The 14665-nt window shown below is 36.3% G+C and overlaps 1 protein-coding gene across 4 annotated transcripts in view; it reads left to right on the forward strand.

Moving 5' to 3' along the window:
• enox2 (ecto-NOX disulfide-thiol exchanger 2) overlaps window positions 1–14665 on the forward strand; it is a 412131-nt gene that overhangs the window by 249020 nt on the left and 148446 nt on the right. The gene's annotated exons all lie outside the window — the stretch shown is intronic.

Genomic DNA, 14665 nt, shown 5'->3' on the forward strand with positions numbered 1-14665 from the left:
TGTAGCCTAAACAGTTGCAGTATTTCTAGTTTAGGACCAGCAATTAATAATGGAAAATAATGCATGACAATGTTTTATGATTACCATCCATAAAAAACATACTTATCCATTTATTAATTTTATGTTGACAGGATTTAATTTGCCTAATTTTTTTCTCTATATACTTAGTAAATATTTGCTACAGTACACAAGATAAATCATTGTTAGGCAAATGTTGATATGGATTAATCAAAATTACTATTGGCATTTTATTACAATGCAGAAGAAAGCTCTTTTCTGCAATTATGTCAGGACTTCTGATTCATTTGACTATGGGACAATGATTCGGAAAAACAAATAGCAAACTGTGGTCAAACTACTTCCTCTACAAACGAGTATGTATATGGCAATACATTAAAATTTAATAAGAAAGCACAAGTTTGCTACATCAAGCAGCATGACAAGCTGTTTTGTGTACTAAAATGAAAAGGCCACACCCACTCTTATGTCACAAATAACGGCAATAGCTTTTCCATACCTGTCAACCCTCCCATTTTTCCCGGGATTCTCCCGTATTTTACAGCTCTATGCCCCTATCATCATGTAAAGGTATTTTCCTGTATTTCTCCAATTTTTTTGTCTTTCTTTGAAGGGTAACAATAAACATTTAAGAGCCGATCCTCCCTATACGCAACCCATACCGCTGAACCACCAGGGACCGCGCCTTGCTCTTAATTGTGAATCTGTTCTGTGCTTTCATTTTATTTAATCATGAAAACACTTTGAAATAAATATAAAAACTGCGGGATTCCCTTTCCTTTTCATTACTGGTGCCATCGCCCCTCCTATGCAATCCTCAAAACAGTCATATAGCGGTGCGTGACTGTCAGCTGACCTGCTCCATAGTGATAAATAGACTCTGTTTCCCAAACGGTTCTGTAAACGCGATTTGAAGCGGAGCGAAAGTCTGGGTTTTGGGTGCGTGTTTGAACAGACATATACACATAATTAATAATAATAACATCTAAAGATGTCGATCTTGGTGGGTTTTTTCAAACACAACTAACTTTTGTCCTAAAAAGTTTGGAAAGCAATCGAATGTTTATAGTATAAAGTTAGATGTGTGCATTTTTAAAGTGACACCTCTATTATTTAATGTAATCAAACAAAAAATCCAAACAAATGTGATTCATTTGTTGCTCTTTAATCAGAATGTGTAAGTTATACAGCGAAGAAAATATTAATGAGATTTGATGACTTGATTTTATTTCTTTATAATAGCTATTAATTTTATAAAGCTAAACAGTTTGCTAATTTATTTGCTACTAATGTATACTATTTAAATATATTGTATATATAAACATTTAACTGTTTATTTACAATGAAACAGCTCCAGAAGAACAGATTTAGTAATTTGTGGATTTTTTTAAGGTGTGTGTGTGTGGGAGGCGGGGGGGGGGGGGGGGTGTATGTGCTTGATGTCAGAGGAAGTTTCTGTCCTTCTCACTGGCAAATGAAGAATCCTTTCAGAATACCTGACAAGTAATGGTGGGATTTGCTGTTTTAAATCCCTGTCATATGGTATACATTAAGGCATATATTCCAGCTGCTACTTTCCATTATTTCTCTCATCCATCCTCCCTGTCAGTCTCTTCTTTTTTACATGGCCCTTTACTTTGACACTTTCTCTATAGTTTAAGGCCTTTGACAGAGAGAGTGAAGAAGAATTTTTTGCTCTGCTCTGTTCCTATGCATATGAGATTTTACAGTGCCTGTTGTGGATTTCATTGCACAGACTGTAACATTTAGACTAATTGAGGCTTTATTCAAGAAGGGGTTCTGTGTAAAGAGCAAAGGCATTTAAAACTTATGCAAACATTTAAACAAATACCGCCTTCCTATTGTGGAGATGATTAATAATCTCTTCTTCCAGAGATTCTTAGTGCTCTACCTGGTTAAACGTTGTCAAAACATTTAGTCAGCCTTTCCAAAAAAAAAAACATAATATGAATAAAACAGGCGACGCAGTGGTGCAGTAGGTAGTGCTGTCGCCTCACAGCAAGAAGGTTGCTGGTTCGAGCCTCGGCTGGGTCAGTTGGCGTTTCTGTGTGCTGAGTTTGCATGTTCTCCCCGTGTTCGCATGGGTTTCCACCGGATGCTCCGGGTTTCCCCCACAGTCCAAAGACATGCGGTACAGGTGAATTGGGTAAGCTAAATTGTCCGTAGTTTATGAGTGTGTATGGATGTTTCCCAGAGATGGGTTGCGGCTGGAAGGGCATCTGCTGCGTAAAACATGTGCTGGATAAGTTGGCGGTTCATTCCGCTGTGTTGACCCTGGTTTAGTAAAGGGACTTAGCTGAAAAAGAAAATGAATGAATGAATGAATAAAACACACCAAATATATTCATGATCCTCAGCAATCACAGAATGTTTGCTGTATATCGATGTCTGCTGGATGGAAATTGCTGTGGTAATCCGTCAAGCAGACAACAAAAGACATTAAACCTACTTGGCTGACATGGAAGCAGTCTGTGCCCTCTAGTGCTGAACAATTCGAGTTGCCAACAGGATCCAACATGCTATTAATTCTCATTTCTAAGCATTCTGTAAGTGTATTTACTCTTCAGAGGGGTTTGTTGAATATGTTTGACAGCAGTACTTTCTAGAGTCTAAACCATGTGTTACAGAAGGTTTTTATGCCAGATCTGGAAGTTCACAAGTTTCTTCATACTGTACATTTTCATACATTTCTAAAACTGAATTTGTACCATGGAACTCAACTTCCATGCCCCAACCTACTTCACCAATCCTTCAATATTCTGCTTTTCTCTAAAAAAACCTCCCTTAACATAAGTAAAATGGATTACAAATGTGTGAAGTTATCTAGAGACAAAAGCGTTATTGTAAAAATAAGTAATTTATTGCAAAATCATTATGAAATGAAATTATTTAGTCATGTTAGTCTTAGTCGTGTTATTTGGTGTGCTAAGAATCTGACATCTGTGCTTCTAATATATTTTATTAACTTTACTGATAGTATGAAAGGTGCTGGCCAAACTAGAGTTGAAGCCCGATTTTGAGCGTAAATGATTTACAAGTTCTTTTCATTAACGGCTTTTATTCCAAATGATAATTCAGATGAGATTAACATCTCTGTGTTTATTGATAATTTTTTTTGTTTTTTATAAACATGGCCATTGTAGAAATCTCTTGCTCTGTATTTGCTGTTTGAAATAAGCCCAATAAAATAAAGAAGTTATTATCACTTACCACTAATAGGAAAGATAAAGGAGTGCAAAATCCCGCCTTCAGATTTAAAGACACTAATAAAAAGCTACATTCTTAACAAATGGCAAGCAGAATAGAATCAATGCACAGAAAATAAACTTTCTGAAATTTAGCCTGAAATAGGAAGAAAATCCATTTATTTATTTATTTATTTAAGACATGATGAGATTGTTTACAGAAGATGCCGTTTCGGACACACAAGACTCACACATGAACATTTATTCAGAGGAGAAGAACTCCCAAAATGTCTATATTACAACAGAAACCAAACTGCTAAACGTATTCTTGTGGAATACCCTATTTTTTAAATACTTAATTTTTTTTTCTCTTTAAAAAATACAAATAATAAATAAAATATCAAAAAAAAATACAATAACACATCGGAACTTAAATGAACAGATGACTGGTCAGATATTTCCTCACAAGTCAGATTAACAAATACATGCAGTGCATCCGGAAAGCATTCATAGCGCTTCACTTTTTCCATATTTGTTACAGTCTTATTCCAAAATGGATTAAATTCATTTATTTCTTCAAAGTTCTACACACAAAACCCCATAATGACAACGTGAAAAAAGATTATCTAGGCTCTCTGTTGTGAACGAGGTGCAACTTCATTAATATGCATGATATAGCTTTGAAGACTGTTGATTGGTTCGAACCAAGTCTTTCTCATGAATTAATGCTGAAAACTCAAACATGTCACGTTAGACCAGCCGGTACAGACATCCAGTCTCCACACAAGGATCTCATGGCCATGACGTAGCTTTAAAATTTCTTTTTAAACTGGAAGAATGAATTTGCTTGAATGAACGCAAAAACAAACAATTTTCACTTTTTTGTGAAGTATATGTGTCCTAATAGTGTTTTTAGCAACATGTGACACATATATATGACTGTCAATATCTCAAAAATGCTTTTGTTGTTTTGGTGTTTCGTGACCCTTTAACATGAGCTTTACAACTGATGTAAATTTTGACAATTTGTACAGAATGATCAATCATAATTATGACCAACATCCATGTTCAGTGAATGTAATGCATTTTAAGAATTCATCTTTCTCTATAGAGGCGTTCCATTTCAAACAGCTCGATCTACTCCTCTATAATAATTAAGCTCTGTTAATTAAGTTGTTGTGATTAATTAAAGTTAATAGGGGGAAGACTGCAGAAAGATGAGCACCTCTGGTGAGTAAGCAAACAGCATGACAATTTATCAGTAAACTCTTAACTCTTTACCCGCCCCACTCATTTGTTCATTAACGAAGCGTTAACATCAGTCATCTGTCACTGCTGATTCAACACCGTAAAAGAAAAGAACATGTTTTTCCTCTCCACTGATGAACTCATGCGCATCTGCATTCATGAGACAGTGACATCTGGCATTGGTTTTGAATGCAGACACATTAAGGATAAATGCAGGGTATGACTGGTGCATTCAGATTCAGAGGCTTTCATACATTTTTAAGACTGAATTTGTGCCATGGAAGTCAACTTCGATGCCCCAACCTACTTCACCAATCCTTCCAATATTCTGCTTTTCTCTAAAACACATCCCTTTACAAGAGTAAAATGGGTTGCAAATGCTGTTTCATGTCAGGGCAATGGACTTTCTCTGTGTGCGTATGTCAGACATCTCTGTGCAGGAACAAAGGCACATCCCCTGGGCAAGCTAGAGGGAAAAAAGCAGTAAACCCAAGCACCTTTAACAGACCCCAACCTCCCTGATTCAACTCAGAGTGAAGCCTGAAAGCAAGATGCAAGTGTTGAAAGTCCAGAGAGACCTGAAAGAGACAGCACAGGGACAAGCTGAAAATCAGAGCTGTGACAGAGGGAAAGCTTTTAAATATCAGAGCTTGAGATGAAAAAAAAAAGGTAGCTGTGAGATCTAGAACTTTAATGTAAAAACACAATAGCATGGTTTTGTGTTTTACATTTTACGAAGTGATATCTTTTTGACTGACATATTTTGAAATGATGCGTTTTACTTATTCAGCTTTTGTTAGTGTGTGATGCTGTTGTTTGAGAATGAAAAGAGTCTGCAGAGTTACTAAGCACTATTCTTGAATAGGTTTTATTCACTAGCTTAATTCTTGCATTCTGAGGGCTCTGTTTGTTTTATATTTTACCAGCATACAGTACCTGTCATGCATTTGATCCATTTAAGGATTTTACTTAACTTAAAATTGATTCTGAATGAAACTGGAAACTAGTGTAAGGACCATGGGCTCTGTTGGTACTGTTGGTATTTACTTAATACACGGAGTGAAGGATAGCGCTGAAAAAGCATGGACACAGCTGTTTTTGCACCTGACCATACTGAATATGCGTTTGTAGGCTTTCCCAGTCAGATGCAAATGTTTTGGTAGGAGAGTACTGAAATGAATTATGCAATGCGGTTTACTTACATTTCCACTCATCAAATTGTGGGTATTAAAAAAAGTATGTCCTAAATAGTCACAATTGTTCAGCGGTACCAAAGAACTTAGAATCACCAAGAGGCGACACTCTGTTGCTATTTGGGAAACAGCCACTAGATGCCGCTAGTGTCACACGGTGGCCATTTTGGAATGAATATTCCAATAGAACAACAGCATGGATAACTAATGTTAGACAGAATTAAATAAAATATTGAGTTAAATATGAGTTAAAGTATTATATATTTATACACCCCCATTGAAAAGCTAAATTTTAAAAAATATCTCAATGAAAAGAAAACTATTTACAAAATGTTGACAAGACTACGTTTAATAAAATATATATTTTTAATTATGAAATGAAAGTAAGGTTAACAAAATAACTAAAAATACCTTTTTTTTTTGTTTGTTTGTTTTACTTAACTTTGGGTGATGCAAAATTTGAGTATACCCCACAACAAAAACTACTTTATCTAGTAGTTTGTATGGTCTCTGTGATTTGTAATGACAACACCAAAACTTCTAGGCATGGAATTAACAAGTTGGGTTTATTTTGCTACATGTATCTTTTGCATTCTTCAAAATGACCCCTCTTTGAGACTTGCTCAAAGAGATGTTCAACTTAATGTCTCTTCAGAATTCCCCATATGTGTTTAATTGGACTCAGATCAGGAGACATATTTCATGTCAGAATTAGAACAAGAGACCGTATTTAATCATTTTGGACAAAGTGGCTTTTTACATAAAAGCTTTATTAGTCTTTCTTTAACAGACAACACTGGAAAAAATACTATATATTATTATAACATATAATACTGCAACAAAAAGTGTACTGTCAGACTGTCATCAACATCCCATTTTTAAAGTCATGTTAATTTAACATGACAGTATTAATTTATATAGTCTGTGAAATAAACTCTTAAAAGTGCTGATGATTGTGATGGTAAGTGTTGTATTGTCGTCTTTCAGGTTGTATCTCAGCTCTAATGCACTTTTTAAATAAATAAATAAAAAACAAAACAGCTGCTTGCCATAACGACAGCAATAAGATCCAGTGGACGGCTGATCAATTTCACTCCAAAATGGTTGAATCGCGGGGCTGAACGTTCTATTGAGTGTCACCTCTTGGTGATTCTAAGCTCTTTGGTTGTACAGAGAATCCATGGAATTACGTTGATTTTCCACACATATGTATTGGGAATGCCAGAAAAGCATATTGTCCGAACATGTTGTCACTGGACTAGGCAAGGGCTGGTATAAGATTCTGACGGTACGATAACCTTTGATAAAAATATCATGCTTTCACTGTATTGTGATTACTGCTCTAAAATATATCTTCTTTTTAAATGTCTTGGTAAAAAACCAAAACTTTTTCCAAAAATATTTCCAAAAGAATGGCAGTTTTAAAACCTTGACTTTTCTAAACTGCAGCATACCTTGAAAACTGTTATGGTCCCATGCCTACACTGGACTATGTCACATTAATACAGTTTTATATGTGCATGTGTGTATATATTTGTGTATATATATATATATATATATATATATATATATATATATATATATATATATATATATATATATATATATATATATATATATATATATATATATATATATATTTGTTCCATGTCTGGTCATATAGATCACCTGCACCTTATGAACATCAGCTCTGCTTAGTTGCCACAGCATTCGTTTGTGCTATGCTTATTGATACTGTATGTAAATTCTATATTACGTCTTTGTTATTTAATTTGCGCATTATTGGTAAATCATCTACAAAATTTTCCATTTCCGTCTGTGCTCTTTTGTAATTGTGTTCTTGCAAAAATTTGCTTTGTTTGGTACAGTAAATATGGCCCCATAAGCGAGATTATTGGAGAGGCCAATGAAAAGCTAATTGCAGTTATCTACGGTAGTGGTAATGAATGCATGAATAAGCTTTTCTAGATCTTGCTTGGGCACAAAGGATCTAATTTGCACTTTGCACTATGCTTTTCAAAATGGTAATAGGCTGATTTATTAATGGGTTTGGTTTGGCTTCTGAAGCTAAATTCAGAATTAAGGATCATGTTTTGTTGATGGTGCTGCTAGTAGTCAAAGTTTTAGAAAGTCAGTATATAGGCTAAGATAAGCATGTAATCATAACGAAATGAATATATTTACATTAGCTCCAAACTAAGCATACTATTACACAAAACTTCGATAACGTTACACAAATTGCCCCATTAGATTATAAGTCTTATATATAGTAAGATTAAATGAGTAAAACACATGATTTTTGCTGTCTTTTTTAATATTGTTGTGGTTAAAATTACATATTTCATGTGACACTTTGTGTAGGAGGGCACCTGTGTTTGTGTGTGGGTAAACAAATATACACTCACCGGCCACTTTATCAGGTACACCTTACTAGTACCAGGTTAGACCAACTTTTGCTTTCAGAACTGCCTTAATCCGCCATGGCATAGATTCAACAAGGTACCAGAAATATTCCTCAAAGATTTTGACCCATATTGACATGATAGCATCATGCAGTTGCTGCAAATTTGTTGGCTGTGCATCCATGATGTGAATCTCCCGTTCCACCACATCCCAAAGGTGCTCTACTGGGTTGAAATCTGGTGACTGTGGAGGCCATTTAAATACACTGAACTCATTGTCATGTTTAAGAAACCAGTCTGAGATGATTCACGCTTTATGACATGGTGCGATATCCTGCTGGAAGTAGCCATCAGAAGATGGGTACACTGTGGTCATAAAGGGATGGACATGCTCAGCAACAATACTCCGGTAGGCTGTGGCGTTGAAACGATGCTCAATAGGGTATGTTAGCATGCTAGTAGGACTTTGATTTTGCCAGTAACCTTCCGGTCATCTGTATGCCAATGCAAAAATCGGGGCATTTAAGGTCAGTTTTCTTTAAAAATAAGCGATCTCCACTGGCTGAGTGATATCTGATATAAAGTGGGTCTCAGATTGTACAAGAAGCACTGCATTAAATAACATTTCCCCCACCATGTCTTTATAATATGAGCTTTTATTTTACCCTATTATATTCAATGGAGCTTCTGCTCTAGCCTGCCGATTCTCATGGGCACGTGCGAGTAAACAGCTTTTTGTCTCGTTTATTTAACTGAATGTATTTTAATTACATTACAACATCGATGCTGTAAAAGGAACTGTATAAAATGGAAAAAAAAAATTACAATAACAGGTCACCAGAAGTTTATCAGTATGGGAAAAACGCTAGCTCAGCATATACCCTATTGGAACTAATGGGCCCAAAGTGTGTCAAGAAAATATCTCCCACACCATTACACCACCACCACCAGCCTGAACTGTTAATACAAGGCTGAATAGATCCATGATTTCTTGTTGTTGACACCAAACTCTGACCCTACTATCCAAATGTCCCAGCAGAAATCAAGACTCATCAGACCAGCCAATGTTTTTCCAATCTTCTATTGTCCAATTTTGGTGAGCCTGTGTGAACTGTAGCCTCAGTTGCCTGTTCTTACCTGACAGGAGTGGCATCCGGTGGTCTTCTGCTGCTGTAGCCCATCCCCCTCAAGGTTGGACATGTTGTGCATTCAGAGATTCTCTTCTACATACCTCGGTTGTAACGAGTGGTTATTTGAGTTTCTGTTGCCTTTCTATGAGCTTGAACCAGTCTGGGTATTCTCCCCTGACCTCTGGCATCCTCAAGGCATTTGCGCCCACGGAACTGCCGCTCAATGGATATTTTCTTTTTTCGTACCATTCTCTGTAAACCCTAGAGATGATTTTACGTGAAAATCCCAGTAGATCAGCAGTTTCTGAAATACTTAAACCAGCCCGTCTGGCACCAAAACCGTGCCATGTTCAAAATCACTTATATCATCTTTCTTCCCGATTCTGATGCTCGATTTGAACTTCAGAAGATCGTCTTGACCATGTCTATATGCCTAAATACATCAAGTTGCTGCCCACGTGGTTGGCTGATTAAAAATTTGCATTAAGGAGCTGTTGGACAGGTGTACCTAATAAAGTGGCTGGTAAGTGTTTAACAAATCATACCAAATCATGAACTGTACAGCATACTTAACACTCACTCAATAAATGGCTTCAATATAACAAACTTCACAAAGAATTAAAGTCACTTTTTAATTAAGTCTTGTCCAATAACGATGTTCAAATTGAAAGAACTTACCTCTTTTTGAACCCTTTTGTAAGGCACTGGCACACGTTAAAGAAAAAAAAACCTTGTTTCAGACCTTACCATAACAATTCCAGATCAAACGCCAGACAGTTAAAGCAAATGACATGCTGTTAATTTAGTCAAATGAAGTTCATTCTCGCATGGATACGGTCTTTAGGCAACATGGACTATTACTTCAAAGATGGAGATGAGCTCTCCTCTACCTGTAATTACATAATTCATGCAGAATTATTTGAAGACACTATAAATCAAGCGTTCAAGCATTGCTGAGCTCTGATTGGCTTAGCTCATAACCGCTATCTAGCCATGCAGAAACTAGTTTGTTAAACCATTTATATTCATTTAAATGTAATTGTAAGGCAATACGATGTGTATATATTCTTTTAAAAGCATTTACTGAGCTGAAATATCACATGAAGTCGAATGGTTTTAATGACTAGTCTGCCTTTTTGGAGCGTGAGGGAATCACAATGGGAATCAGCGACGAGACCTGACTTCCACAGTGAGCCAGAGAATGATGAGTCTGTTTGAGCGGCTGATATGAAATTCAAAGCAGCTTATCATGATGGCTGACCCCTGTGTTTAAGCATTAGCTGAAGTGCCGCTCCTTTCATGTCATTCTCATCGTGTCACACTGTTACTGCTGAGGGTTTGCTCAGTCACATTTCACTCTTTCGGGATCCCTGGGGATGTAAGCTGCATTTCATGAAAATTACCATAGTGCACGTCAGCGCGTGCATTAGTTTATCAAGTGTTTCTTCTAGTTTTGTAAATTCACGTGTAATGTAGTGATAGAGACATGTTTAAAGAAATAGTTTGATACTCACCATGTGAGTTTCTAGAAGCCATGTATATCCAAAGTAGGAAAAAAAAACACTATAGGTTACAGGATTTCAGCATTCTTCAAAATATATTATTTTGTGTTCGACAGAAATAAATCAAATCAAAAGTATTTGGAACCACTTGAGGGTGTGTAAATGGTAAGTAAATTTCCATTTTTTAGGTGAACTATCACTATCTAAGTTGTAGTTATAAAGGTATTTCCTTGAGGTATTCCACATTCTCTATGCGTTACTACATGCATTCTATAGTCCCTGGTTTATCAGGCGTCACCTCAGTGTAATGAACCACCAATTACTCTGGCATATGTTTTATTTGACAACCTTAGTTTAGTCACATTAACAGCAACAGGAGAAGAATAAAGGAATAGATATTATAAACTGCTTAAGATGAAAGGGTCTGTGAAATGTCTAAATTTATTGTTATATATATCATCCAATTAATACTGAATAATTAATAAGCAAACAGCAAGCTTATGAAATTACACAATAACTTTCATTAGCACAGAATTTATCTGATCAGGGGTCAGTGATCATACATTTACGCTTGTATAATCCCCACCTAAAATTGAGAAATATTGAGACTAGCATAATCTTGCAGCACAGAGTGAGGTGTTTGGTCTTCAAAATAAAGCTCTAGTAGTATGTCACTTTTAATCTGCCTGACATTTTATATTAATGACAAATACATTGTTTATAACCCTCTTCAATATCTTTTAATGTGCGTTATCCGAGTACATTGATGATATTAAGAAATCTTTCTTAATAGCAACTTATCATATTAGACTGATTTCTGAATACTCATGTGATCGTGAAGATTAAAGTAATAATGCTGAATATTTAGTTTTGCCATCACAAAAATAAACTGTGTTCCTAAAAAGTATGCAATGGAAAACAGTTTTTGCCATTTTTTTCAGTGTTTCAAAAACATTAAAGGCCCTGTCATACACCTGGCACCATAAGGGGCAAGTCGTGTTTGGCACGATTTGTTGCTATTTTCAGACTAGCGCAATCCTAATTTTACGTTTGCACCATGTTGTTTAAATAACAAATCCATTTGCGCCTCTTTGTGAACTCATGGGTGTTCCGGTCTAAAAAGGAGGTGTGTTAAGGCGCGTTGTTGGTGTTGCTATTTTGAAAAACTGAAATAGACTGTGCCATTAACCAACTAAAATTTGGTCTAAACTCCAGCACAGAACGCGTTAGTTGTACACCTATGCTGGTCCAAATCGCGCTGCAGATGGTCTGTTTAACTGTTTTTTCGCTAGTAAAGCATTCAGTTTTTCCATTCACATTTTCCACTTACAAAGTCCGCCATGTATATAGCAAATGCGCCATGGCCTGATGCAAGTGACTCTTAAAGTGAATGAGAGATTAGACTCTAATTAGTTTAATGCACTTTATGCTCAAAACACACCCAGAACTCATTAAGAGAATTATAACAACACTGTTAGACCATGCGCAGGGGCGCAGAATGTATTTTTCCACCCTTAAAATAGGACGCGTCCTTAATGCTTTTGCGTCGTGCGCTTTAGACTTTGCGCCTAGATCGTTAAAATAGAGCCCTAAGTCTTACACATTCCAAACTTTTCAACGGTAATCATTACACGCTTTGTTTCTCACTGTTGAACCCTGATGGTGAATTATTTATCTTCAGTCTTATTTTCTCTCTCTTTACTTTTCTGGTCAGCTGCTAATCACTTAATCTGCATATGTCAAACATGCATTTGTAACCATGCAGATGTCCCAATCGTCCAAGTGAGCTGACACTGCATTTGGATCAGAAGACTCACTTCAGCAAGCGCTACAATAAAATCTTATCCTCCTCCTCAAGTGTCAAACACGGATGCGGAAGTGTTCTATCACTGACACACATAAAGTAAAGCTATTTCAAATTCAATAAGTCCCTGATCAAAGTTAAAATCCAGTTCGCTCAACCGTAAAGCAGCCCTATAGAACAGAAATGGCTTTTGTTTTGTCGGGATTGCATGACAGCGCATGGGCTTCTGTATCTCGCTATATACACACACTGCTCTCCCAGCCATAAATAATACATTTCTCAGCAGTCATTTTTCATGTTGTAATACGGTGGTCTTAACACATGAATGCATCTCTCAATGATAATTATGTGACTTTATTGACGGCTGCTTAAACTCTTCAGGTGTTGGAGCTCAGGAGGTGCTGCTCCAGCAGTGCTGTCAGACCCTATTTCTTTCTAAAATGGCACAACACAAACCTTTCCAGAGCTCAAAGTCCTGACACACACCATCCTAAATTGTGCATTTGGGGGATGAATGTGTAGCAGCGAGGGAAATGTCACTGCCACTGAGCTGGAACCCAAAACTAATTATTCCCTTAATCCGGCCAGAAGAGAGACAGAGAAAATAAATAATTTGTGTAAACACACAGATGTCGGATCACAGCACTAGTCGCATTGTTAGAAAAGACCTTGTTGCTGTCATGTTTGTAAGCGTCTGGCTGGAAAGTGTCTGGGCCGTTTGACCCACGACAAGAGTTAATTTGAATCCACCTCGCTAGTAATGCAAACCACATTATAACAAGCTTTTTTTTTTCCTTTTACGTTTCTGTTTAATGCAGAAAGCCGCTTATGGACAGCTCACAGGAGCCAGAGAAACTGAGCCAAGATTCAACGACGTCTGTTTTAACTTAACAGGCCCACTTTTGCTTTTGTAAAACGATATTCAGATGGGGACAAAAACATTCTCACCATGCGTTTCTCTCATTGCTCTTTCTTGTTTTGCTCTTAAACACCATTCAAGGCTTGGCAACGGCCTGCAGTTGAAAAAGTGGATTTAGTTCTAACACCGCACGCTCCGTTATATCCTCAGTTTAGACAGCTGGTGACTCAAATGTCTGTTTGAGATGTGTATTATTGGTGTGCGCTGCTGGGCTTTTTTGATATTATAAACGCTTGAGAGGTTGTGCTATTTTGTGAATATAGTCACTGCTGAAGGGCATAGGTTTGTTGTACTTTTAGTCGTGAACTTATTAGCAAAATAGTACAACCTTGAGTGCCTTTTCGCTTTGATGAAATGGTTAGCGTGTAATATAACCGTATTCAGATCTCATTTTTCAATAATATATATACGTAACGTACGTTTTTCAAAATTTATTAGGCTTTTTCTTTGTGTTAGAAATGTAATCTGTGTGTTATTGTGAGTAGCTGATGTTATAACACATTGTTGTAGTTGTGCTTAAGTATTTAAATGTTAAATTTAAATCATAGTAGTGGATGTTAAACATTCAGACATTTACATCCGTGGACACACGTAGAGCTGTCCTTTTGAACTTTCGGACTCTATCAGACAAGCAAAGTTTTGAAAAGTTTTTCATTTGCAAGATTGAACAAATAAAAACAACAACAAAAAAAGCCCTCTTCTGAGAAACATGGAAATTATTCAAAAGAAAATAATGTGATTGCTGCAACCACTGTAGCTAATTTCCCCCAAATAGTGTGACACATCCAACTTTTTTCGAAAGTAATTTTTTATGAATGACATTATAGGAATTTGCACAAATTAGTGGTTAAGTCGCCAATACGTTGAATTGCTGCATTTGCATTGAGCTCTAATGTTCTGTTATTTTATTTTTAGAGGTGATTGTCTGATGTTTTTGAGCAGAAAGTATTTCCGAGAAGTATTTGAGTCCAGTCAGTTTGATGGCAAACTGATCGCATTCCATTTTTATTTATTTATTTTTTTTCTGAAATAAAAATGTGGATGAAAACAACAAATATTGTGACACCGCTGCTTTTGTTGCTGCTTAGTATTTTTATGGAAATGATCTCGATGTCATTTTTCTGGATTCTTTGATGGAAAAAAGGTTTGCTGACCTCAAACAGTAACTCGTGCATGCAGTTAAGCAAAATGATTATCTTATTTTTTTAATTATTAAAAAAAAAATTCCCAAGTGTTGTTTAAT

Source organism: Danio aesculapii, chromosome 14 (assembly GCF_903798145.1).
Source record: "Danio aesculapii chromosome 14, fDanAes4.1, whole genome shotgun sequence".
Classification (NCBI taxonomy): Eukaryota; Metazoa; Chordata; class Actinopteri; order Cypriniformes; family Danionidae; genus Danio; species Danio aesculapii.